The sequence below is a fragment of the Mytilus galloprovincialis genome, chromosome 4 (genome assembly GCF_965363235.1).
Source record: "Mytilus galloprovincialis chromosome 4, xbMytGall1.hap1.1, whole genome shotgun sequence".
Classification (NCBI taxonomy): Eukaryota; Metazoa; Mollusca; class Bivalvia; order Mytilida; family Mytilidae; genus Mytilus; species Mytilus galloprovincialis.
Window position 1 is genome coordinate 12341905 of NC_134841.1, and position 27350 is coordinate 12369254.

The 27350-nt window shown below is 33.7% G+C and overlaps 2 long non-coding RNA genes across 2 annotated transcripts; both read right to left on the reverse strand.

Annotated features, from left to right (window-relative positions):
• Positions 1-13059: 13059 nt before the first annotated feature.
• Positions 13060-20201, reverse strand: LOC143071379 (uncharacterized). The gene is made up of 3 exons (XR_012976889.1): positions 20133-20201; positions 19265-19329; positions 13060-18057 (listed from the first exon to the last, which is right to left on the reverse strand). It is a non-coding gene; the product is annotated as an uncharacterized LOC143071379 (long non-coding RNA).
• A 363-nt stretch (positions 20202-20564) lies between these two features.
• Positions 20565-25899, reverse strand: LOC143071380 (uncharacterized). Its single transcript, XR_012976890.1, has 6 exons — positions 23743-25899; positions 22698-22948; positions 22047-22115; positions 21547-21752; positions 21116-21184; positions 20565-20765 (listed from the first exon to the last, which is right to left on the reverse strand). It is a non-coding gene; the product is annotated as an uncharacterized LOC143071380 (long non-coding RNA).
• Between the last annotated feature and the right edge of the window lie 1451 nt (positions 25900-27350).

The following is a 27350-nucleotide window of genomic DNA, read 5'->3' on the forward strand; positions in this document are numbered from 1 at the left end:
ACCCTACGCATCCATGCAAGAATACAATTAGCGATGAAAACTAACTTTGGCATCAATATTTAATGTTATCTGAATTGTAAATAATACAATTGCATGTAGCAATCATTGTTATTTTATAAAGTTTTCTCATGCATATTATTAAAAAATATACCTATATGGTCCAAATACTCATATGGTCCAGCCCGTTAATAACCAAACGAGTATAAACTCATATGGTCCGACCATACGCGTACGGTCGGACGATAAGCGTATGGTCGGACCATATGAGTATACGCATATGGTCATGACCATACGCGTATGGTCCAAATACTCATATGGTCCGGAACAGTTATTTCACCTCAGAAAACACATAATTACCGCCAGAGACATGAAAGCAATCGATAATCCATTTATTTCAAGGTGCAACGTATACCACGCGTATTTAAAGCGAATAAGGAACGAATAAGTAACAGTGTATCAGTCGAGCGCTGAAACGGGTACATATGTTCTATAAGGATTATTTCACCTCTAAGAAGCAACAGTTACCACGAGAGACACAAAAATATTTCTTTTTTAAAGTGCAACGCATAACACACGTTTTATAAGTGAATAAGGAACGAATAAGTAACAGGGTATCGGTGTAGCACTGAAACGGGAACATATGCGCTAATAGGTTTTTTTTACCTCAGAGAACATATAATTACCGCCAGAGACATGAAAGCAATCGATAATCGATTTATTTCAAGGTGCAACGTATACCACACGTATTAAAAGCGAATAAGGAACGAATAAGTAACAGGGTATCAGTCGAGCGCTGAAACGGGAACATATGTTCTATTAGGGTTGTTTCACCTTTAAGAACCGACAGTTACCACCATAGACACAAACATATTTCTTTTTTTAAATGCAACGCATAACACACGTTTTATAAGCGAATAAGGAACGAATAAGTAACAGGGTATCGGTGTAGCGCTGAAACGGGTACATATGCGCTAATAGGGGTTTTTTCAACTCAGAGAACACATAATTACCGCCAGAGATATGAAAAAACAATGATAATCGATTTATTTCAAGGTGCAACGTATACCACGCGTATAAAAAGCGAATAAGGAATGAATAAGTAACATGGTATCAGTGTAGCGGTGAAACGGGTACATATGTTCTATTAGGGTTATTTCACCTCTAAGAACCGACAGTTACCACCAGAGACACAAAAATATTTCTGTTCTAAAGAGCAACGCATAACACACGTTTTATAAGCGAATAAGGAACGAATAAGTAACAGAGTATCAGTGTAGCGGTGAAACGGGTACATATGCGCTAATAGGGGTTTTTTCAACTCAGAGAACACATAATTACCGCCAGAGACATGAACACAATTGATTATCGATTTATTTCAAGGTGCAACGTATACCACGCGTATTAAAAGCGAAAAAGGAACGAATAAGTAACAGGGTATTAGTGTACCGGTGAAACGGGTACATATGCGCTAATAGGTTTTTTTTCACCTGAGAGAACACATAATTACCGCCAGAGACATGAAAACAATCGATCATCGATTTTTTTCAAGTCGCAACGTATTCCACGCGTATTTAAAGCGAATAAGGAAGAATAAGTAACAGGCTATCAGTCGAGCGCTGAAACGGGTACATATGTTCTATTAGGGTTATTTCACCTCTAAGAACTGGCAGTAACCACCAGAGACACGAAAATATTTCTTTTCTAAAATTGGAACGTATACCACACGTTTTATAAGCGAATAATGAACGAATAAGTAACAGGATAACAGTGTAGCGCTGAAACGGGTACAGAGGCGGTAATAGGGTTTTTTCCCTCTTATAACACATAGGTACCACCAGAGACAAGAAAACAATTGAAAATCATTTTTCTAAAAGATGCATCGTATAAGACGTGTGTTATGAACAAGGTATTAGTCAAGCTCCGAAACGATGTACACCCCACTAACCTGTTTTATAGCTGACCATGCGGTATGGGCTTTGCTTATTGTTGAAGGCCGTATCGTGACCTATAGTTGTTAATTTCTGTGTCATTTTGGTCTATTGTGGGGAGTTTTCTCATTGGCGATCATACCACATCTTCATTTTCATACAAGCGCTAAAAGGTGATTTCACCTCTTCGAACCAAGAACCAGATCTCCAAACATACGAATATAAAACATTTAAAAGGTAGAACGTATAAAAATAAAATAAGAAACAAATAAGTACCGAACATAAAGCAACAGGATCGGTTGAGCACAAACACATATAAATAGGTCATAAAAAGGTCATTTTACCTCAACAAATTTAGAACTATAACCAGAGATATAAATATAAACAATTAAAAAGGGGGAAGGATATCAAAAATCGAATAAGTAACGAATAAGGAATAAGTAATAAGTAACGAATAAGGAATAAGTAATAAGTAACGAATAGGTAATATAGAATGCGTAACGAATAGGTACCGTAACGAATAAGGAATAAGGAATAAGTAACGAATAGGGAATAAGGAATAAGTAACGAATAAGGAATAAGTAATAAGTAACGAATAGATAAGGAATAAGGAATAAGTAACAAATAGGGAATAAGGAATAAGTAACGAATAAGGAATAAGTAATAAGTAACGAATAGGTAACGAACAGGTAATAAGGAATAAGTAAGGAATAGGTAATAAGGAATAAGTAACGAATAAGGAATGAGGAATTAGTAACGAATAGGGAATAAGGAATAAGTAACGAATAAGGAATAAGTAACGAATAGGAAACGAATAAGGAATAAGTAACGAATAGGAAACGAAAGAGGAATAAGTAACGAATAGGGAATAAGGAATAAGTAACGAAAAGGTAACGATTAGGAAATAAGGAATAAGTAACGAATAGGTAACGAATAGGGAATAGGGAATAAGTAACGAATAGGAACGAATAGGGAATAGGGAATAAGTAACGAATAGGTAACTAATAGAGAATAGGGAATAAGTAACGAATAGGTAACGAATAGGGAATAGGGAATAAGTAACCAACTTGACGTCCATAGGAGAGGTCTGGTCTAATTATTTATAGCATCTGAAATTTGCCCTCTAAGATGGCTCATTTTATGTTTATTTTGGGGAGTTGCTGTCTCGTGGACGTCTTCTTTACTCATATTAATGTATGATTGGAGTGTTTGGTCAGAACCTATTAAATTAAACCATCAACTATAAAATGATATCCTTTTGTGACCGTGTTAGATGACCGTGTCTCATGTCATTTACGATATATATCTTTCAGTTGAATTTACAAACATGACTTGGATTTTCCTATTGTGAATCTGCCCTTTATTTATATTTTAGAGAGTCAGCAGATACCATGGGGGCATTAAAAATCCGATGGATATAGATAAACGGATAACGACATGGCAAAAATCAAAAGACGAAAAAAAAACTTAATAAAACATGACGACTGAGGAACACGCGGCCTCTATCTAAATATGTGGTGATCTCCGATGATTTGAAAGAGCGAGTAAATCAAGCTGTACTGTGAAAACAAGCCGTGGTACTCATTGTGAGTACACTTTCGCGATAAGTCTCATCTGGGGATGCAGTGGTGGATCCAGAACCTTTCATAAGGTGGGCTGCTCCCGTCATGCTTTGAACAGTGATTCCCGATATATTCAGTCAAATTTTCCACACCAAACTGGGACCGGGCATGCAGGGTCCCCTGGATTCACCTATTCGTTGTCATAGTCCAGGAAAGATCCGGTGTTGTGGTGAACGACAATTTTAACATATCCATGGTAATTGGTGACACAGATATCAAATTTCAGCCAAGCTTCATTTCAACTGTTGATATTATACTAAGTAGTGCATGTTACGGCTTTAAAGCTTCTAGCAATTTTTGTGATTTTTTACTACACATAATGATAATTAATATCAATGTTAAACTTTCGACCTATTTCCATAAATATTGTCTGCATATTTAAAATTACCCAGTCAGTGAGGTTACATCTTAAAATAAATAAAATTGAAATGGGGAATGTGTCTAAGAGAAACAACCCGACCATAGAGCAGACAACAGCCGAAGGCCACCAATGGATGTTTTAATAATTCAAGCAACAACTCTTTGAGGGGTCCATAGGTGGCCTGTTGCAAGGCAAAATTTCTGTCCCTATCCAATATACCCTCATTTTCCAGTGGCATTACAAATTTCCCCGACCATCATTTACCATCACCTCTATTGTGACATGACCTACCTATAGTATTTATTGTGAACTTGTTCTCGTCCTGAATATGCATGAAATATTTGCCACTGGACGTTAAGCAACCAACAATCAATCAATCAATCAATCAAATAATTCAAGCAGTTTCCTTAGAAAGGGTGATCATCTTGAACCATTCCAAAGTTAGAGGATCAACTTCACATAGGAGTCCTCATTATAGAAGTGTTCCATCAGCATTTGTCTATTTAAAGCCGACAACTAGGGCGAACAGAAAAAGTGGAAAACATAATTATAAGAAAGAATAGGGACGTGGAATAAAAATGTGCCATAATATTTGATATCTGATGTTTCGTTTCTTAAAAACTTAAACGCAAAACATGAATTTCAAAAATGAGGAGCAATGTGAGAATTTCGACTGTATTAATCTCCTATACTGCTCGAAGAAGTCTTATAATTTATTACCTGTAACAGACACACTTTGGTTTTCTAAGTCATTTTCTTTCAAGGCATGTTTATGCTCCAAATTCTGAATCCTTTGTAAGAGATTTCGTTCATTTTCTTTAAGTCCCCAGTCGGGAACACGTTATTTCAGTGGTTGTCGTTGGTTTTGATATAGATTATGCCGTAAGGTTTCTAATTGTTTTTTCTTCATATTTTTCGTATCAGGGCTATTTACTTAAAACTGACTATACGGTAGGATTGCCACATGTATTTTTCTAAGAATTATGTCCCCTTATATGCCTTATTGTATTAACTTAAAGTATATTAGGGGGGAGGGGGTGTTCGGAGACAAGTACCTGTGCAGATTCCCTATTTCCTTGACGTTTGGCATCACTATGTAACAGACAGCAGAGTCAAAGCGTAACTACAAATTGGCCGAAATCATTTCATGCTCACTACAATGATTTATTTTATCACATCCATGTATTTTTGTGCACGTCAGTACTATTAATTTAAGATTTACTCTGTATTTCACATTTTTATCGGTATATATTTTCATGACTGAGTGCTTGTGCATAATGAAAATAAATCAACATGCACACGTCTTATACGTTCAGGTATTTCACATCCAATCTATTATGGCAATATTCTATACAAAGCACAAAATGTTGTCAGTCACCTTTAAATTGCATCGGAAATAAACACATCTATTATAAAACAATGTGTTTGCATTATACAATACCGTGGTTATGTTCTTCTCATATATTTTATGGTGGTATGATACCACTCCCTTACGGGAGGGATTGTTATGAAACGCCATGACTGCCTTATGTTGATGATCAGCATTATATGCAGTGGTCACACCATTATATAGAGTGGTCACCATAGGCGGATTAAGGGGGGGCAAGGGGCCCGGGTCCCCCTTTTGAGAATAAAAAATTTAATTGCTTATATAGAGAATCACTGAAGCGTGACGAGATCGGGCCCCCTCTTAAGCAGCCAATTGGCCCCCACTTATGAAAACTTCTGGATCCGCCACTGGTCACACCATTATATGCAGAGCTCACAACATTATATGCAGTGGTCCCAACATTATACGCAGTGATCACAACATCATATGCTGTGGTCCCAACATTATTTGCAGTGGTCCCAACATTATATGCAGTGGTCCTGACATTATATGTAGTGGTCCCAACTTTATATGCAGTGGTCCCAACATTATATGCATTGGTCGCAACATTAAATGCAGTGGTCCCAACGTCCCAACATGATATGCATTGATTCCAACATTATATGTAGTGGTCCCAACATTATCATGACGTTTTTTGTTGATGAAGATGATGATCAGTGATGGTGGTCAGGGGCGGATCCAGCCATTTTGAAAGAGGTCCCAACCCAGGATAAAAGGGGGGGGTCCAACCACATGTCCTCATTTAAATGCATTGATCGTCCAAAAAAAGGGGGGTTCAACCCCCTCTGGATCCGCCAATGGTGGTGGTTCATATTAAGTAAAAAAAAATTGTGAAGAGTCAAAAGCAGGATAAAGCGTAAACAAAAAATCTTACTATACCTATTCTAATAGTCTGATTTATAACCATATATTTCAGGTGCTTATTTATTGAAATGTTACAAAAAATCTAAGAAGTGGTGGATTCTGGCTGAGACTACTATAACACAAATTACAGTGTTATAGTAGTCTCAGATTCTAGGAAAGTTCATTGCATACAGGAAAATTAAAATGGGTCCAATTTTTTTTTGGCAGACTGCCGGTCCTTACAGGACGGGCAATTTACGGCCCTATAATGGTGTGGCAACTGCATATAATGCTGGGACCACTGCATATAATTCTGATCATCAACATGCGTTCCATAATATTTATCAAGAAACTATCTACTTTCATTTAGTTAGATGCATGTACACGTTTGTTATTAGTTACCTGTCTATTCTGTCATATATATTGTATTTGATTTGTAATTTGTCCTCATGTAACATATATTTTGTGTCTTAGTGCAAATAAGGAATTGAATTGAATCAAGAGACGTATACGTAAAACACTCCGGACAATAACTTTAGTTTACATGAATGGATCTCTTTGAAATTTAATCATAAGGTTCAATACCACAAAAGGAAGGTTGCATGGGGTTGATTTTGGGGGTGATGGTCCACTCGTTTAGGAATGAGGGGCCAAAACAAGCATATTTCTACTTTCGCTGAGGATAAAAATAACTTGTCTATAAGTTACTGTATTTCAATTGCTCTGAAATTGTTCCACAATGTTTGATACCACAAGTAGAAGGCTTGGATTCATTTTGAGGGTTATGGTACCAACAGTTTAGGAATTCAGGGCCAAAAAGGGGTCAAAAACAGATAGTATCAAACTTGAATATTGTGTCCAAATTTGGACCAACTGTTCAGGGTTCAACCTCTGTGGTCGTATCAGGCTGAGCTCAGCAAAGCATTTTATTATAGTTTGTTCTTATGTTGTACTGTTTCACCAATTGTCAAAGGTTAGGGAGGGATTTGATCCCCTAAGGCAGCAACCATTTGATTTTTTGGGGGGGGGGGGCTATGGTTTTTTTTTCTGTACAAACTTTTTTTTTCGCCTATGGCGAAAAACAATCTATTTTTTTTCGCGACAAGTCGAAAACAATTTTTTCTTTCAATTTTAGCATTACATATAGTGGCAACTGAGGGTGAAACAAACAATTTTTTTTTCTCAGAATCAAAAACAAATTATTTTTTTCTCCAAAAACTGGAAACAAACTTTTTTTTCCAAAAAAAACCATAGCCCCCCCCAGAAAATCAAATGGTTGCTGCCTAACATGTTTATTTACCTTGCGACATTCGGTATCGTTGTATGTGCCTGTCCCAAGTCAGCAGCCTGTAATTCAGTGGTTGTCATTTGTTGATGTGTTACATATTTGTTTTCCCTTAATTTTTTTGTAAATAGATTAGGCTGTTTACTTAGTTTTTCTCTTGTGTGAATTGTTTTACATTTGTCATTCTGGGGCCTTTTATAGCTGTCTATGCGGTATGGGCTTTGCTCGTTATTGAAGGTCGTACAGTGACCTATAGCCCAACTTGGCAAGTCAAAGTGGACTGCAGTTCTTAAACAGTTTACTAGCATTCACAGTTCTTACTTGATAGCTGTTCATAAGCATTCAGTTTACAAATTCAAGGCAATGATTAATTTGCATATATGCATTCAAATAGCATTCCATAGCTGTTTTTTGGCAGTTTATTTATCCTTCACAGTTATTTAGCAGTTATTGTTGACAAAAAATTTAAATGAGATATCCAAAAACTGATGTCATGTTTGAATATTCATGAGAACTGCTACTCTCACAAACATTGCTATACTTTCCAGAAGTACATAGGGATGGATGGACATGTGCATCTTTCCTCACTCAATATACCGCTCTTTATAGCAGGGGTATTAACATAGGTTGTGTCAAACTAATTTTATTTATGAGTCTATTCACAAACAAAAAATATAAACAAGTCTAAATTGAAAACAAATTTCAAACATGATTGTGTTGGATAAAAAATGAAATTTTTATACGACTTTATGTGTGCATGCAAAACAAATTTCTTGGCAGAGGGGTCTAAATACAGCACAAACAACATTTTCCAAAAGACCAAAAAAGTGAAAAAGTATATTTTAACAAAATGCATTTGACTAGCAGGTTGAATAACGCATGTTCTTAAACCCTGCTGACTGCCATTTGCAATTGCCAAATAAACAGCTCACTAGATGTAATAAAATGGATCTTAATTATCGATTTAATCAAACAGAAAACAGAAAACAATAAACTTGAGGAAAAGATGGTATACATATACGCACATCTGGCATATTAAATTATAAGTCTGGTACCTTTGACAACTATATATATAACCTTTACTTCTTACCCTCAAATATATAGGCTGTCTATGCAGTATGGGCTTTGCTCATTGTTGAAGGCCGTACGGTGACCCTATACTTAATTTCTGTGTCATTTTGGTCTCTTGTGGAGAGTTGTCTCATTGGCAATCATACATCTTTTTTATATTAACAAACAAATGTTTGAATTGTTTTACATTTGTCATATTTCATGGCCTTTTATAGCTGACTATTCAGTATGGGTTTAGCTCTTTGTTGAGGCTGTACCGTGACCTATGGTTGTTTATTTTAGTGTCATTTGGTCTCTTGTGGACAGTTGAGCCTAAATGGCAATTATACCACATCTTATTATTACCAATAACTCAGACAGCTTGAATGACATAGGATCTTAAATTAGTCTTTTTTCCACAAAAAAACATTTAACCTTTAAATCCTTAAAGAAAAACACAACACAGACTTATGTTTGTTGACTAGCTCAAGATCAGCAACTGCATATTGTGAGCTGCCATTTAATAAGACAAATTATCAATATAAACACACTATACAATATGAACTCAATAACTTGTACCAGTACTAGACAAATAATCTCATGTCAACCTTTTGCATTTGAATAACTATATGTATACCCTATACGTTCATATCTATTATAAGGCATAAATGAATACAATATATATATAGTGTTGCTGATAGCCCAGCAAGCATAGTGGACAACGGAATTTATTAAATAATTACATACATGTGTCTTAATATATATAATATATATATATATATATTTATAAGTACGTCTGAGTCAGTGACAACTCTACAACAGATTTATCCATCGGATCACCAGCAATGATGGTGATACATGGCTGTGTACATTATGTATTATACAACTCGTCTAAACATCAACCCAAAAATGTTAGATCTGTAAATTTGCTTTCGCAAATTGTTTTGTTCTTCCCTCACCAGGATTTGAACCCATGCTACTGAGATATCGTGACACCTAATCGCCTGCACTGTAGCCATCCCGCTAGACCACACAACAACCTGGGTTTTCACAAAAGATAAAGCTTTCGGTGGCCGTGTGTTAACTTTCCTCGTCAGTTTTAATCTAGCGTCGTACTACAGTACATGATACACAAGGCATGGAGATGTTATTGTTACAGATCAGCTCAATTATCTATAATAAAGGATCTTACAAATTAATGCAAGATACAGTCACAGAAAATAATTATGTTTATAAGTACATCTGAGTCAGTGACAACTCTACAACAGATTTATCAATTGGATCACCAGCAATGATGTTGATACATAGCTGTGTACATTATGTTTATACAACTCGTCTAAACATCAACTTAACAATGTCAGATCTGTAAATTTGCTTTCTCAAATTTTTTTGTTCTTCCCTCGCCGGGATTCAAACCTATGCTACTGAGATATTGTGACACCTAATGTCTAGCGGAATGGCTACAGTGCAGGCGATTAGGTGTCACAATATCTCAGTAGCATGGGTTCCGATCCCGGCGAGGGAAGAAAAAAATTTGCGAAATTTCGCAAATTTACAGATCTAACATTGTTAAGTTGATGTTTAGATGAGTTGTATATACATAATGTACACAGCCATGTATCACCATCACTGACTCAGGCGTACTTATAAATATAATTATTTTCTGTGACTGTATCTTGCATCTTCATGCCTTATATATCATGTACTGTAGTACGATGCTAGATTAAAACTGACGAGGAAAGGTAACACACGGCCACCAAAAGCTTTATGTTTTTGTGAAGTCCAGGTGGTTGTGTGGTCTAGCGGGACGGCTACAGTGCAGGCGATTAGGTGTCACGATATCTCAGTAGCATGGGTTCGAATCCCGGCGAGGGAAGAACAAAAAATTTGCGAAAGCAAACTTACAGATCTAACATTATTGGGTTGATGCTTAGACGAGTTGTATATATATATTTATATAAACATATGAAAAAAGCAATAACCACAATTACTACTAATAACAAAAACCTTGAAATATACTATTAGGTACAACTTAGCTAGAAAAAGTAAACCTTGTACGAACAAGAGATATAATATGGTTGACATGAATGTAAACTGAATAACTGAACAAATGAATAACTCGATCATGAATGACCTCGCCGGCCAGGAACAACCAAACAAACCCAATTATGGGAAACTGGAAACCTGGGTCCGACCCAAGGGTCCGGAAACAGTCATATATGCTCCGACCCAATGCGACAAGTCGTCTCACGAGACATACTCGGACATGTATTGTTTTGAAAAATATATAAATGTATGTATCAAAGTATATTCATAATATGAATGGAACTTGAATGTTGCCCTGTCTGCAGCGGGTTAGAAAGTGATAATCTCAGGGAAAAAATTTCCTGTTATAATGTTAGTCATGTGTCTTATACCTACTGACGTGAACTTAAAAAAATACTACGCTAGTACCCTATATACAATAATTTCTCCCTTTACTACGAAACATGAGAAATTATACATATTCCAGTATGTTCTGTGGTTGACCAGGAAACCCTATTTTAGGAAACCTGTGTCCTTTTGCCAATGCTAGTGAAACTCTATTGTTTGACCTCACTAGGTAAATGAGAAAAAGAAAAAAATTTTGTTTGTAAATATGTAAGTAAAAAAAAATCTTGTCATTAGGACTACAGCTATAAAATATTTGGTACAAAAAAGTCGAAATACGATTATGTTTGTATATATAATAGCCATTCCACCTACATAAAATTAATCTAATATCAAAATACAAAATTATGCAAATTTTTGTTCTTTAAACAGCCCTAAAAATACAATGTTCAAAGTTCAAACTAAAACTAAAATACATAAAGATGTCACTTTACAACCCAAATATTTTGGTGCTAAAATTCCTATGCCTACGTGTACATGTATTACACATGCGCAATTCCTGTTATACTTTTATGCCTAGGAAATTATCATACATACAATATACATGAATACAACTCATAAGCATAAAAATATACACATAAAGAAAATCATTATAATGATAATTAATGAAATAATTGTTAACTGTGTTTAAAACAAGAAAATCAATGTAGTGAAAAAATGTTGGAAACCTGTTTTGAAACTATTTGCTTGGAAGAACTGTCTCAGGAGGTATACTTTGGACAGTATAAAAAAGGAGAACTATTCAAAACAAAATACACAATCACATGTAAATATATAAGTTAGAGTATATAAAAAGAAACTCGACACTCTGGGTAGAAAGTGAAAGTTTTCAAACTATAATTTCCAACCATAAGTCTATGAAACACAAGCAAAATTTAATTATAATGCATCATGCTACAAAATACCTAAATAACAGCTAATCTGCTTCCACTATATTAAAAATAAATGGGGTCAATGCCTCCATAGGGACACAGATGATGCTCCCACTAGCATATAACGTTATAAAGGGACATAACTCAAGAACTGTAAAAGTGAAGCTGCCAAAATTTGAACTTAAACTGAGTTTAGTGATAATAGGCAATGTATATACATTTCATTAAATTTAGTTGAGACAAACTTAAATTAAGAGAACAGAAACGAAAACATTCAGGAATTTTTCCATATGTAAAGGGGCATAACCCTAGAATGGTAATCAAAGTGCTTGCAAGCACAGTGAATGGTAAAGATTGCTTTAATTTACCTATCTTTTAGGGGGAGGTTTTGCATTTACAAAAATTGTAGACCGACGAACAAAGTGAAAACTGTAGAGCTCCAACATTCTCACCAGGGAGTCCTTTATGATGTCCGTTTTGAGATATTGAAATTGTGATGACTTGTTTCTATCAAAGTAAAAGAATATTTTTATATCCAAACAATAACTGAAATAGCAAAAAGTTTGAATTGTTTGTAAACACACCACTATTGGAGAAAACTAGCGTATCTTTTTGGCTGGTGTTCAATAGTGTGAAGAAAAGAAGTTCAAGCCTCAAAAGCCAAGTTTCTGGAAATCCATTTTTTTATACATTTTTTCTAAAATTATTAATCCTTTCACTGATGGTACACTTTTTTTTTCTTTTTCTTTTCAAGATTTTCTAATCTAAAGCTAAATACTAGGGAACGTAAATAAAAATAATGAATTTATCATGTCAAATCTGCAATTTGAATTCAAACTGAAAATTGTCAACTTTTTTCTTCATTTATTTAAAACAATTTTTTTAAAGTTTATAATTCAAAATTGTTTAAAGAAATATTAAGGGTTTCCATTTTCACTGAAACTACTTCATAACAAAATAATTTCTAGTAAAATCTATTTGGTGCCATGAGTAATTATTCTATTTCAAGGATATCACGATTTTTCAAGACCACAAATATTAATTAACAAACTGATATGATTGCAAAGTCTGTTCTTATAAATAACCCATTATTCTGCCCCATCCTCTGACAATTTAATCTGAAAAAAAAAAATTATTGTATTTTACATTAAAATAAAATTTATTGAAAATAAAAAACAGTTTGCTTACAAGTTATTTATTCACTTAGTCAATTTAAATATGTAATAATACAGGTACCTTAATTTGCTACTTTTATAGACGAGTGGTCAAATTTCAGTTATTTTATACTAGACATTTCGGTTTCTTGGATATTTCCATCAAATGGAAAGACGTACTTTCTTTTTTGTTAATAAAGACAAACACAAGGGGAGTTTTGAAATTAAAAAAAAAAAAATACTTGAATAGCATCTCTACATATTAAGTGTGTTTTAAGTTAAATTTGTGAAACAATTCTTTTGAAATAATTCATTTTTATTATATTTTCACGATTTCAGTAAAAACACCCATCATTTTTAGATGCATATTTATCTAATTTAAAATATATCACTGGTGATTTCTTCAAATTAGCACATATGAAAAAAACCATCATTATTGGCTGTATATTTATCCTATTTAGAAAATTCCATCGGTGATTTCTTCAAATTGGCACAAATAATCTTTAGACATATTCAAGCCTAATGTAATTTTTAAAAAGAGGGTCCATGAATTCATTTTCATGTTAAATCAGTAAAAAAAATGGGTCTTTTCCTGATATGTGACTTTTTGACATGGCTAAAAGTAACATTTGACATTAGCGACATCATTACCTCCCCTGTTACTGTATCCTATGCCCTTGATAGCAAACTTATATCAGCCTCTCTATAGATCTTGAGGAACCTTAGCTATCAAAAAGTTAAAAGTAAGTAAAGTTATTGTTTAAAGGAGCAGAAACTAAAATTAATAAAATATTTTACTCTTATAACAATACTTGAGCGTGTGTTATAGTAACAGAGGCAGATTTGGGGGGGGGGCCCTTTTTGGGAAAAAATTTGGTTGCTTATATAGGGAATCATTGAAGCGTGACTGGAGAGGGCCCCCTCTTAGGTCAGTCAGTGGGACCCCACTTATGTAAATTTCTGGATCCGCCACTGAGTAATTTATTAGACTGATCTACTTAATGGTGGAGTGATAATTTGCATGTCACAATGTCAACAAGGGGAGTAATTATAAATAGAAAATGACAGTTGGTATGAAAGTAAACTTTAAAAAGAATGTTAAATAAAATTGGTTGAATAATTTATAATCAAATTTTGCAGAGGTACTGCTTCCAATTGGCTTCCCTCAAAGTTAAGTTACGTGCCTCTAATTGGGACCGCTCTGCCAGGGGATCTGCTTCTAATTAGCTTTTGCAGACAGAGGTATATATGTACAGCTTCCAACTAGCAACCATACTGCTTCCAGTGTTGTAATGGTACGGATTTGCAAGTCTATACTACTTCTATTGTTGAAATGGTACATAATTGCAATTAATTGTCGTCCAAATTTGCAAAAACATATTTTATTTAACATTCTTGAACGCATTATCACTTGGGAATTTTGTACTCTTCTGTAGTTTTAATCCTGATGAGGGTGCGGTAGGAACCAAAACTTGTCTTTCTTATTAAATAAGACAACCTTTCCATTAGTTGATTACTGTATACCCCTACCTCTTATATTTAATTTTTTTGATAAAAGAAACAATTGTTCATCATTTTATAAGGACTTTCTTTACAGTTATCCCATTTGCAGAGGACATGGGGCATTGACCAGCATATTAACTGTTCTGCTAAGTTTAAAACAAGGTGTTTGAAGAATCAAGTTTGATTTAGGCCTTTTTAAAAACTTGAAACCGATTATTTGATAACTCTCATTTATCATATAAGTTTGTCACCAATGTATGAGCAAAACAAAACTATATGATAGAAAGATTTTATCATAGCTGTTATGTGGTGGTTCTTTTTTTAAGGGAAAGCAGTTTGCTTCTCAGTTTCAAAATAATGAACTTTTCAAAACACTAGTTTATGTTGATAGATGATTAATAAAGGAATCAAAAGAGCAAAAATAATTTAAAGGTCAATGTGCTCATTTCCGAGATACAAACAATTGAATTTTTTGCGGGTAAAATATTCTCTCTTGACTTATCATAGCTTTAACATTGACAAGTTTAAGTTTTAATGAGACTTTAACAGATGGCTTATCATTATACATGTTCAAGATTTGTAAATAGAAAAATGGGGGTCAATTTTTTTTTTAAGACATTCAAATGAATAAAACCAGAGAATTCTGAAAATCTGACAAATATCCCAAAACATGACAAGCAAACTTCCTTAATTTCATACATAAAAAAATGTGCTTTCAGATTTCAGCTTACTACTTCAAATTGTATTGAAATCCCTCCTTTACAACGAAATATTTCCAGTAAAATTCCTACACTGGCACAAGTTCTTTTAAATAAGTAATAAGGGGAGATAATCACAAATTCTGATAACCAAGTTGATTTTATCCCATTTCACCATATATTAATAGGGGGCTTGTTATTTTATGCATAATACATAAAATAAAATTAAAAGGGTATTTGGGGGGGTGCTTCTAAAAAATTGTAATTTTGTCCATCAAATTAAAATTTGTGAAGCAATTTTGCCATAAATAATTCTTTCAGGATGGAAAAGTTGCAATAGCATACCACAAAGTTAGGAAATGGTCAAAGGCGATGCAAGACTAAAAATAAGTTGGTCAATTTAGGCTGTAACACATATTTACATATAAAATTGCATATAGAAGCTATAGGAAAGAAAAATTTGTTTCTTTTTGGTTATTTCTATGCTTAATTGACATGATACAAAAAGTCTAAGTGCAATAAGACTTTTGCATTGAACTTTTTTTGCAGACAGGGTACTTTAATCTTTAACCTTTACTAAAAAGCACTTTACGCCCATATAATGGCTTAAAACATGATACATAATATACAGTTTACATATATAAAGCAATGAAAATTAACAATGCAGACACTTTGAACTATTATCCTTGTCTTTCTTTAAATCAATATACTACAAGAGATTTTAAATCATGTTAAGGACTCCCTGACCTCAGTCTTAGTGACTTTTTTAAAAAGGAGTCTAATTTGCAAGTGTCCTGTTTTGTTTCAGGATTGAGGATATGTTATAATTTTTCTATATCATTTAAGTTATTATATTTATTTTTTCATTTAAAAATTCTTTTCTTAATTGTTCATTTATTTTACGTTTAAAAAAGAAATGAAACTCATGATGTAGTACATCACAATGTGTACATAGTCTTAAATCTCTGGGAATTTTCCTGTATCTACCAGTTTTTATTAATAAACAGTGGTCACTTATTCGAAATTTACAAATTAGTTGTCTATATTCAAAATTTTGAGAAAGTAGGTATGGTTCAAAGTTATAGCTTTTCTTTATTTTTTTAAAAAGTTGGAGTTTGCTATTCTCTTGTAAATTTAATATTTTATCATCATATAAATTTTCATAGGAGTTTTCTAAATTTTGTTGTTATATTAGCCTATTATTTTTATTCTTATTTTGGTTAACAATTTCTAAATCATTTTGACTTCTGACATGATTTACATATGAGTACCAAGAATAAATGCCAGCATTATGTAAAGTTTTTGCCAAATTTTAAGTGTCTCTTTAAGTAAGGGGCTAGTTTCTTTAATGCAAATTTTATTTTCATTTTTCAGTGGAAATTCCAAAAACTTGCATGTAATTTTATTCTCAACAGGCATATATTTGAACCACTAACTATCCTACAGAAGAAGAAAAAGTTTCATATGAAAGGAAACGGGTACATTTATCTTTGAAAAGTGCTTTTTTTACAGACTTAAAGTTAACTCTTTAAGATGGAATTCAACTAACTCAATTTTGATGTACATAGCTCCTTATCCTGGAATTTGCAGAATCTACATTTACTGATTAGGGAATTTGCTGAATATACAGTTACTGAACTCATCTCTTAGGCACAAGAACAGTTATTTTAATGTGCATTTCTTTTACTGTAGACAATAAACACAAATAAAATAAATTACACTTGTTTTGAAATTTTTTAAGGTGTAGTGCTCTACTTATGGGACAAATTATATCAAAATTATAGAAAAGTCTATCGGCTCTTACTCAAAATATGGACAATTATATGTTAAGGTGGTCTGTAATTCAATAATATACCAAATTTATCATTACATTAAGTACATATTGTACACAAATAATTGTTTTACAGAAACTATATTATTTTACATTCCCTGAAAGTAAGGTGTTTCATCAATATTCTCCTGTTTTTGGACTTGTCAAAAATTCAGCCAAAAATGCTTAGCATAACTCAATGCATGAAAAGTTTAATGGATGCTTTGTTAAGCGTACTGCTCAAATTACAGAAGAGAATGTCTAAGTTATATTGGTAAACTGTGCACTAAACTTCTAGTATGAGGCATTAAACAGGTGCATTACCTCCCCTTCACAATGATAAACTTATGATCAAATACAACTGAGTCGAGTACCTGTAGCAATAGGCTTGATTTTTAGTCAAGAAATGTCTGTGACTGGTAGTAAATAAGGATTACGTACATATTGCTACATGTAATCTCTTGAATGTATCATTAATTTACACCAACTTTGACAATAATATTTTTGATTTCCATATAAAACCAGTGCCATACTTAAATTTTTTACAATATTTTTGTTATTTTTAGATTCTCCATTCTTAACCAATGTAAATGTTAACTTAATAAGAACCATTTTATCTGTTGAGCCACAAGTCAAAAAAATCCATAGCATTTAATGGTAGAGAGAAAAAGAAAGTTGAGTGAAAATTCAAAACACAATACACTAACCTTAATTAAAACTTAATTCCACTCTTGTTGAAAATGGAGAATCTTTACATTTATTATTTTAGAATTTATCAACTACATTCTTTCTCTTGTGTATGCAAGATTTGTCTGAACCGTTCATATTTGAAACTGTTCGGTAGAGTTAGAAAAGACCCCAAATGGAAACATGGTCACTCTTGGTCTTCTGCAGACAGGCAGTAAAATTCTTGCAAGAGAAGGGCATCTGTTTGGTAGTGAAGGATATACAAATTGGCAGTCATGTCCAGTGTCAGAATGGGGATGTTAAATCTGATGTCTTGTGAAGAGAGATAGCCCAGCTGTCAACATATTAAGAACATTCACAACATCTCTAAGGAGTATGGAGAATTAATCACATAATTATATCCTTCAGCCACAGTAATACTTATCTGAAAAAGAAATACACTTTTCAATTTTCTGTCATATTTTAAGAAACTGAAATAGGCAAAAAATAGCAAACTGGGAATAACAATTAAAGCAGAGAAACTTTTCAAAATAATAATTTTTCCCTTCCTAAAACTTGACAGGTCATTCCAGAAAATATCAAATTGTAAAAAGTAGTGTTGTCAAATCGTACACTTTTGCCTAAACGGTTACTCGTATAATCGTTCGACCGATTAACCGGTTAACCGGTACTTTAAGGTAATGTGTAAAGGCCTTATCAATAGTTAGTACCCTACACATCGTTATAAGACGATGTGGTATGAGTGTCAAATGTGACTACATTCCATGCAAGTCATACATTTACGTTTTTATAATACGATGAATTGAACGTTTTTATAATACGATGAATTGAAGTTTAGCCTTTGGTTTAAGATTCCTTTCTGAGAAGATTCCTGTCAAAGTTTGACTATAATTAATAATCAGATACATGGTATTAACTATGGCGTTTATAATAACTTCAAATTGAAAAAATAATAATAAAAAAACGTCTTGATCTCGTAGAATTAAATATGTCTGAAACCGATGATTCTTCCATTTTGTCTTCATGTCTCCGAAAATAATGTGAGGTGTTTCAAATAAAATCGATTAATCCTGATATTCGTACCATCAAGTATACATTGATAACATTCACGTTGGTTTGCTTTTACAGTTTTTGAGTTAGCATTTAGTTTAATATGACAAAGACTTGCACATTCAGATGTAGGTCTACACAATATAAGATCAAAAATGAAATAATGAAGTATCGTAAAATTTAATCGTATTAGTGATTAAAAATTACTGTTAACAAACATGAAACTTATTATGTTTCCTTAAGATCTTGTCCTGAGCTAAGAGACATTTTCTAATTAATTTTATATTTTTGGATTAACAATACCAATCAATATACTGGACAATTGATCCATCAAATTAATCACCACGACGACAATTTTTAAAGAAAACACAACTATTTAATGATTTCATTACAAATTTATATCAAATTTATTAAAATTGAAAAAAAGTCTGGTTAACCAGTTAGCGTTTTTGGTATTCAGTATTCGGTCGTGCGAACCCGTTGACAACAATTGTAAAAAGATTATACAAATCACATGGGAGTTTACATGATCTTAAATAGAAAATTTTATAAATCTATAAAAATTATTAGTTCTTTCTTACTTTTAAAAGTCAACTCTAATAGCCATTTCCAACATCAATCTGTAGGTACAAGCTGGAACGCTAGCCTGAAAAATAAAATGCTTAGTCATTGAAAATAGTAAAAAAGGAATCACTGTTGGTATACTTTATATGTACATTATATATAAAAATATAAAAATAGATATACAACATTTTAAGGGAGTTAAATTTAGCTTCTCAGTTTCAAAATAATTAACTTTTCAAAACACTAAAATAAAATTGAGAATGGATATCAAATATATTGATAGGGGATTAATAAAGGAATCAAAAGAGCAAAAAACTATATAGGTCATTGTGCTTGTTTTCAAGATATTTAAGCCATTGAAATTTTAGGGGGAAAATGTTCTCTCTTGACTTTTTATTAGTTACAAGTTAAAGTCCTCAAAAACTATTCAAAAATAATTAAAATTTTATAAGATTTTAACAGACAGCTTATCATCATACATGTAAATGAATTATAAAAAGAAAAATGGGGGTCACCAGGCTTAATTTGTTAATGCATTCAAATGGATAAAACTAGAGGATTCTGAAAATCTGACCAAAATTCCAAAACATAACAAGCAAGCTTCCTTAAGGTAAAAGAAGATGCAGAGAACACAATGTGACAACATCCTAACAACACTAACAAATACGACACTCTTTCCAACATCTGAAACCTCAAAGAGTGAGAATCCCTCTCAGCCTTGACAGCTTAGGGGGAGATTTTGTGTTAATGACATTATGAAGTTAAACATATGACCTGTACACTAACTTATCTACAAAACCAGTTTTCAAGCCCAGTGATAGCTGATTGTTTCTTTTTATTGACAGTATGATAAAATTTGTTTAAATAGAGCAATTATATACGTACTTGTATTTAAGATATCTTATACCACAAGTCTTACTCCCCTTCATTAAAACATTGGCACTCTTTTATAACCTAAAAAGGAATAAAGATTGACACAAATTATATATTTGACAAATTTGTTAAATTGTCAGCCTAAACTTTTATTTATTCTATTCTGTATTCTGACTGCCTAATAGTGAGTTATCTCCTGATGAAAGAAACATTCTTGCTGTTTATTGTACTAGTCTCCCTTGAAGTAAAAATTCTATCAGGATTTACTTTTCATGGTATAAAATTCTATTCGTGTACCAGAAAAACATTTATCAAACTGATAAATATCTTATTTTTGTGTGTTGTAAATGTGCAAAATATCAAAAATGTGTGTTGCCTTACAGATAATATCACATTTTTCCTGATAATGTACAGAATTAATTGGCTTGAATATACTTGCATTATTTCTTTCATGACAAAGCCTCAGACTTGTTTGAAGATCAATATAATAATTAATCTTCATTCCAGCTGCTATCCTTGCTGCTTGATTGCTTACATGGCAAAGCCTCGAACTTGGTTGAAGACCTAAGTTAACATCTTCCATGGAGTTGCTACTCATCTGCCATCTGGAATGAAACTTGGACTGGCCTGCTTCTTGAACAAAAACTAAAAATATAAATTAGATTATATTTATAAGACTGCATGCTGTTGGTCAATATAAATGAAATAGACATTCCTTCAAGCTTCATATCCTGACCTGCATCAATAGAGCCATTTTGAGCTTCTTATTTGGTGAACAATTGTAATTTTGTTGGTACTTCATTTTGTGGTTTAGCCAAAGCCTGCATACAAGTCTTTACAAGGACATTAGTGTGATCAATTCACAATTTTAGAACCTTTAGTCAACAACAAAAAACCATTTGACCTCTTTCAACTTTAAGCCTAGTGCATGTTTTTATCCTGTAAACTTGTTTTATGATGATAAAATTGTTTAAATAGAGGAATTATATACGTACTTGTATTTAAGATATCTTATACCACAAGTCTTACTCCCCTTCATGAAAACATTGACACTGTTTTATAACCTAAAAAGGAATTAAAATTGACACAAATTATATATTTGACAAATTTGTTAAATTGCCAGCCTAAATTTTTATTAATCTATTCTGTATTCTGATTGTATAATAGTGAGGTGAGTTATCTCCCACTGAAAGAAACATTCTTGCTGTTTAGTGTACTAGTCTACCTTGAAGTGAAAAGTTCTATCAGGATTTACTTTTAATGGTATATAATTCTATTCGTGTACCAGAAAAACATTTATCAAACTAATAAACATCTATTTTTGTTTGTTGTAAATGTGCAAAATAACAAAAATGTGTGTTGCCTTACAGATAATATCACATTTTTCCTGATAATGTACAGAATTAATTGGCTTGAATATACTTGCATTATTTCTTTCATGACAAAGCCTCAGACTTGTTTGAAGATCAATGTAATAATTAATCTTCATTCCAGCTGCTATCCTTGCTGCTTGATTGCTTACATGGCAAAGTCTCGGACTTGGTTGAAGATCTGAGTTAACATCTTCCATGGAGTTGCTACTCATCTGCCATCTGGACTGAAACTTGGACTGGCCGGCTTCTTGAACAAAAACTAAAATTATAAATTAGATTATATTTACAAGACTGCTGTTGGCCAATATAAATGAAATAGATATTCCTTCAAGCTTCATATCCTGACCTGCATCAATGGAGCCATTTTCAGAGTCTGATTTGGTGAACAATTGTAATTTTGTTGGTACGTACTTCATTTCGGTTTAGCCAAAGCCTGCATACAAGTCTTTACAATGACATCAGTGTGATCAATTAAAATTTTAGAACCTTAAGTCAACAACAAAAAACCATTTGACCTCTTACAACTTTTTAAATAGAGCAATTATATACGTACTTGTATTTAAGATATCTTATACCACAAGTCTTACTCCCCTTCATGAAAACATTGGCACTGTTTTATAACCTAAAAAGGAATTAAAATTGACACAAATTATATATTTTACAAATTTGTCAAATTGCCAGCCTAAATTTTTATTAATCTATTCTGTATTCTGATTGTGTAATAGTGAGTTATCTCCCACTGTAAGAAACATTCTTGCTGTTTATTGTACTAGTCTCCCTTGAAGTAAAAATTCTATCAGGATTTACTTTTCATGGCATTAAATTTTATTTATATATACCGGAAAAACATTTATCAAACTGATAAATCTTTTTTTGTGTGTTGTAAATGTGCAAAATAACAAAAATGTGTGTTGCCTTATAGATAATCCTTATAGATTTTATCACATAGCCTCAGACTTGTTTGAAGATCAATGTAATAATTAATCTTCATTATAGATAATCCTTATAGATTTTATCACATAGCCTCAGACTTGTTTGAAGATCAATGTAATAATTAATCTTCATTCCAGCTGCTATCCTTGCTGCTTGATTGCTTACATGGCAAAGTCTCGGACTTGGTTGAAGATCATTATAGCTTATCCTAGTAGACTTTATCACATTTTTCCTGATAATGTACAGAATTAATTGGCTTGAATATTCTTGCATTATTTCTTTCATGACAAAGGCTCAGACTTGTTTGAAGATCAATGTAATAATTAATCTTCATTCCAGCTGCTATCCTCGCTGCTTGATTGCTTACATGGCAAAGCCTAGGACTTGGTTGAAGATCTAAGTAAACATCTTCCATGGAGTTGCTACTTATCTGCCATCTCGACTGAAACTTGGACCTTCCTTTAAGCTTCTTCTCCAGATCTGTGTCAATGACGCAATTTTCTGTGTCTTTGCTCTTTTTGCCTGTAATTCATTAAAACCCTCTTGCTGCCGACCGCTTTTCAATGTTGCATTTCATATGCCGGAAAATACGATAGCTCGACGTCTGTGACGTAACATGCAAAACAACGACGTCATTCAATATATGACGTCACGAAATAATGACCATTACATTTCGGACCAATTGGAGAAAACATAACACTGTTTAATCTTCGGTCTTTTAATTGAAAGAGATACAGCATTGACGAGAAGCTTGCATAGATTTAACCATGGACATATGTGTCCCTCCGGCACTGCCGGTGTGGACATATGTGTCCCTCCGGCAGCAAGAGGGTTAACCATTTTCATTTTAACTTTTTTAGCAGTATTATGAAGACTGTTTAATGATAACATCATTAATTCTGAAATTAATGTATGTAGATTATTATCAGAATGTACGTGGTGGCTAACCAAAACAATCTGATGAATACATTTTGAACAAACAATCTAAACAAAGTCATATTTTCCCAATTAAAATGTAAATAAATATGTAAATAAATATCCAAATTGTCAATATTAAGTCTATTTGTTGTAATAATTAAATTAGAAATTAATGTGATGCATGTTTTATTTCAAATCCTAAATTGGGGGGATCAGTCTATTTACAAATACAATAATTCTTTTAGAATTATATTTCATTAGAGAATAAATTTGAACAAGAAATTATCGACAATTTTTTAATAAAATTTCAAGTGGTCTTTCAAAGGAAGAACTGATTTTTATTACCTAAATTTTTTTTAAAAATAGTTTAAATACAATTGTTATGACCAAATACTTACATCATCATTATCTGGTAACTAAAATGAAACCATCTTCCTCCAGGTGTAGGACTGAACTTTCATTTTGGCTCATTCATCTGTAATACAAACTTAAATCATCTTAATATTTATGAGACAACAGTTAGTAAATTGAAAAACAATATATACTTAACTCTGTGGACAACATGTCCACCGGGAAAAAACACCATACACCTATAGAAAAAAGAAAGAAAAAAACACCATCCTGGACACCAACTAGAGGAAACCTGGGCAAAAGGCATACAAACATGCATACAATCTTATCTTAACATACCCACCCTTCCGATCCTTGGACACCACCTAGAGGAAACTTAGACAGAAAGGCATACAAACATGCACACAATCTTATCTTAACATACCTGTCCTTCTGATCCTTTGACGGCACCTAGAGGAAACTTGGACAAAAAGGCATACAAACATGTACACAATCTTATCTCAACATACCTGTCCGTTGGATCCTTTGACGCCACCCAGAAGAAACTTGGACAAAAAGGCATACAAACATACACACAATCTTATCTTAACATACCTGTCTGTCTGATCCTTTGACGCCACCTAGAAGAAACTAGGACAAAAACAAATACTAACATACACACAATCTTATCTTAACATACCTGTCCGTCTGATCCTTTGATGCCACCTAGAGGAAACTTGGACAAAAAGGCATACAAACATGCACACAATCTTATCTTAACATACCTGCTGTTTGATCTTCGACCCCACCTAGAGGAAATTAAGACAAAAAGGCATATAACCCACAATCTTATCTTAACATACCTGTCCGTCTGATCCTTTGACGCCACCTAGATGAAATTTGGACAAAAATGCATACAAACACACAATCTTATCTTAACATACCTTTCCGTTGGATCCTTCGACAGCACCTAGAGGAAACTTGGACAAAAAGGCATACAAACATGTACACAATCTTATCTTACCATACCCGTCCGTTCGATCCTTTGACGCCACCTAGAAGAAACTTGGACAAAAAGGCATACAAACATACACAAAATCTTATCTTAACATACCTGCTGTCTGATCCTTTGACGCCATCTAGAGGAAATTTGGACAAAAAGGCATACAAACACACAATCCTATCTTAACATACCTTTCCGTTGGATCCTTTGACGCCACCTAGAAGAAAATTGGACAAAAAGGAATACAAACATGTACACAATCTTATCTTACCATACCCGTCTGTTCGATCCTTTGACGCCACCTAGAAGAAACTTGGACAAAAAGGCATACAAACATACACACAATCTTATCTTAACATACCTTTCTGTTGGATCCTTTAACGCCACCTAGAAGAAACTTGGACAAAAAGGCATACAAACACACAATCTTATTTTAACATACCTGCTGTCTGATCCTTTGACGCCACCTAGAGGAAATTTGGAGAAAAGGGTATACAAACACACAATCCTACCTTAACATACCTGTCCGTCTGATCCATTGACACAACCTAGAGGAAATTTGGACAAAAAGGCATACAAACACACAATCCTATCTTAACATACCTGTCCGTCCAATCCTTTGACGCCACCTAGAGGAAATTTGGACAAAAAGGCATACAAACACACAATCCTATCTTAACATACCTGTCCGTCCGATCCTTTGACGCCACCTAGAGGAAATTTGGACAAAAAGGCATACAAACAGCAGCACACAATCTTATCTTAACATACCTGTCCGTTGGATCCATTGACACCGCCTAGAAGAAACTTGGACAAAAAGGCATACAAACATACACACAATCTTATCTTAACATACCTGCTGTTTGATCTTCGACCCCACCTAGAGGAAATTAAGACAAAAAGGCATATAACCCACAATCTTATCTTAACATACCTGTCCGTCTGATCCTTTGATGCCACCTAGAGGAAATTTGGACAAAAATGCATACAAACACACAATCTTATCTTAACATACCTTTCCGTTGGATCCTTCGACAGCACCTAGAGGAAACTTGGACAAAAAGGCATACAAACATGTACACAATCTTATCTTACCATACCCGTCCGTTCGATCCTTTGACGCCACCTAGAAGAAACTTGGACAAAAAGGCATACAAACATACACAAAATCTTATCTTAACATACCTGCTGTCTGATCCTTTGACGCCATTTAGAGGAAATTTGGACAAAAAGGCATACAAACACACAATCCTATCTTAACATACCTTTCCGTTGGATCCTTTGACGCCACCTAGAAGAAAATTGGACAAAAAGGCATACAAACATGTACACAATCTTATCTTACCATACCCGTCTGTTCGATCCTTTGACGCCACCTAGAAGAAACTTGGACAAAAAGGCATACAAACATACACACAATCTTATCTTAACATACCTTTCTGTTGGATCCTTTGACGGCACCTAGAAGAAACTTGGCCAAAAAGGCATACAAACACACACAAAATCTTATCTTAACATACCTGCTGTCTGATCCTTTGACGCCACCTAGATGAAATTTGGAGAAAAAGGCATACAAACACACAATCTTATCTTAACATACCTGCTGTCTGATCCATTGACGCCACCTAGAGGAAATTTGGACAAAAATGCATACAAACACACAATCTTATCTTAACATACCTGTTGTCTGATCCTTTGACGATACCTAGAGGAAATTTGGACAAAAAAGGCATACAAACACACAATCCTATCTTAACATACCTGTCCGTCTGATCCTTTGACGCCACCTAGAGGAAATTTGGACAAAAAGGCATACAAACATGCACACAATCTTATCTTAACATACCTTTCCGTTCGATCCTTTGACGCCACCTAGAGGAAACTTGGACAAAAAGGCATACAAACATGCACACAATCTTATCTTAACATACCTGTCCATTAGATCCTTTGACGCCACCTAGAAGAAACTTGGACAAAAAGGCATACAAACATACACATAATCTTATCTTAACATACCTGCTGTCTGATCCTTTGACGCAACCTACAGGAAAATTTGGAGAAAAAGGCATACAAACACACAATCTTATCTTAACATACCTGCTGTCTGATCCTTTGACGCCACCTAGAGGAAATTTGGAGAAAAAGGCATACAAACACACAATCTTATCTTAACATACCTGCTGTCTGATCCTTTGACGCCATCTAGAGGAAATTTGGACAAAAAGGCATACAAACACACAATCTTATCTTGACATACCTGTCCATTGGATCCTTTGACGCCACCTAGAGGAAACTTGGACAAAAAGGCATACAAACATGTACACAATCTTATCTTACCATATCCGTCCGTTCGATCCTTTGACGCCACCTAGAAGAAACTTGGACAAAAAGGCATACAAACATACACACAATCTTATCTTAACATACCTTTCTGTTGGATCCTTTGACGGCACCTAGAGGAAACTTGGCCAAAAAGGCATACAAACACACACAAAATCTTATCTTAACATACCTGTTTTCTGATCCTTTGACGCCACCGAGATGAAATTTGGAGAATAGGGAAAAAACACACAATCTTATCTTAACATACCTGCTGTCTGATCCTTTGACGATACCTAGAGGAAATTTGGACAAAAAAGGCATACAAACACACAATCCTATCTTAACATACCT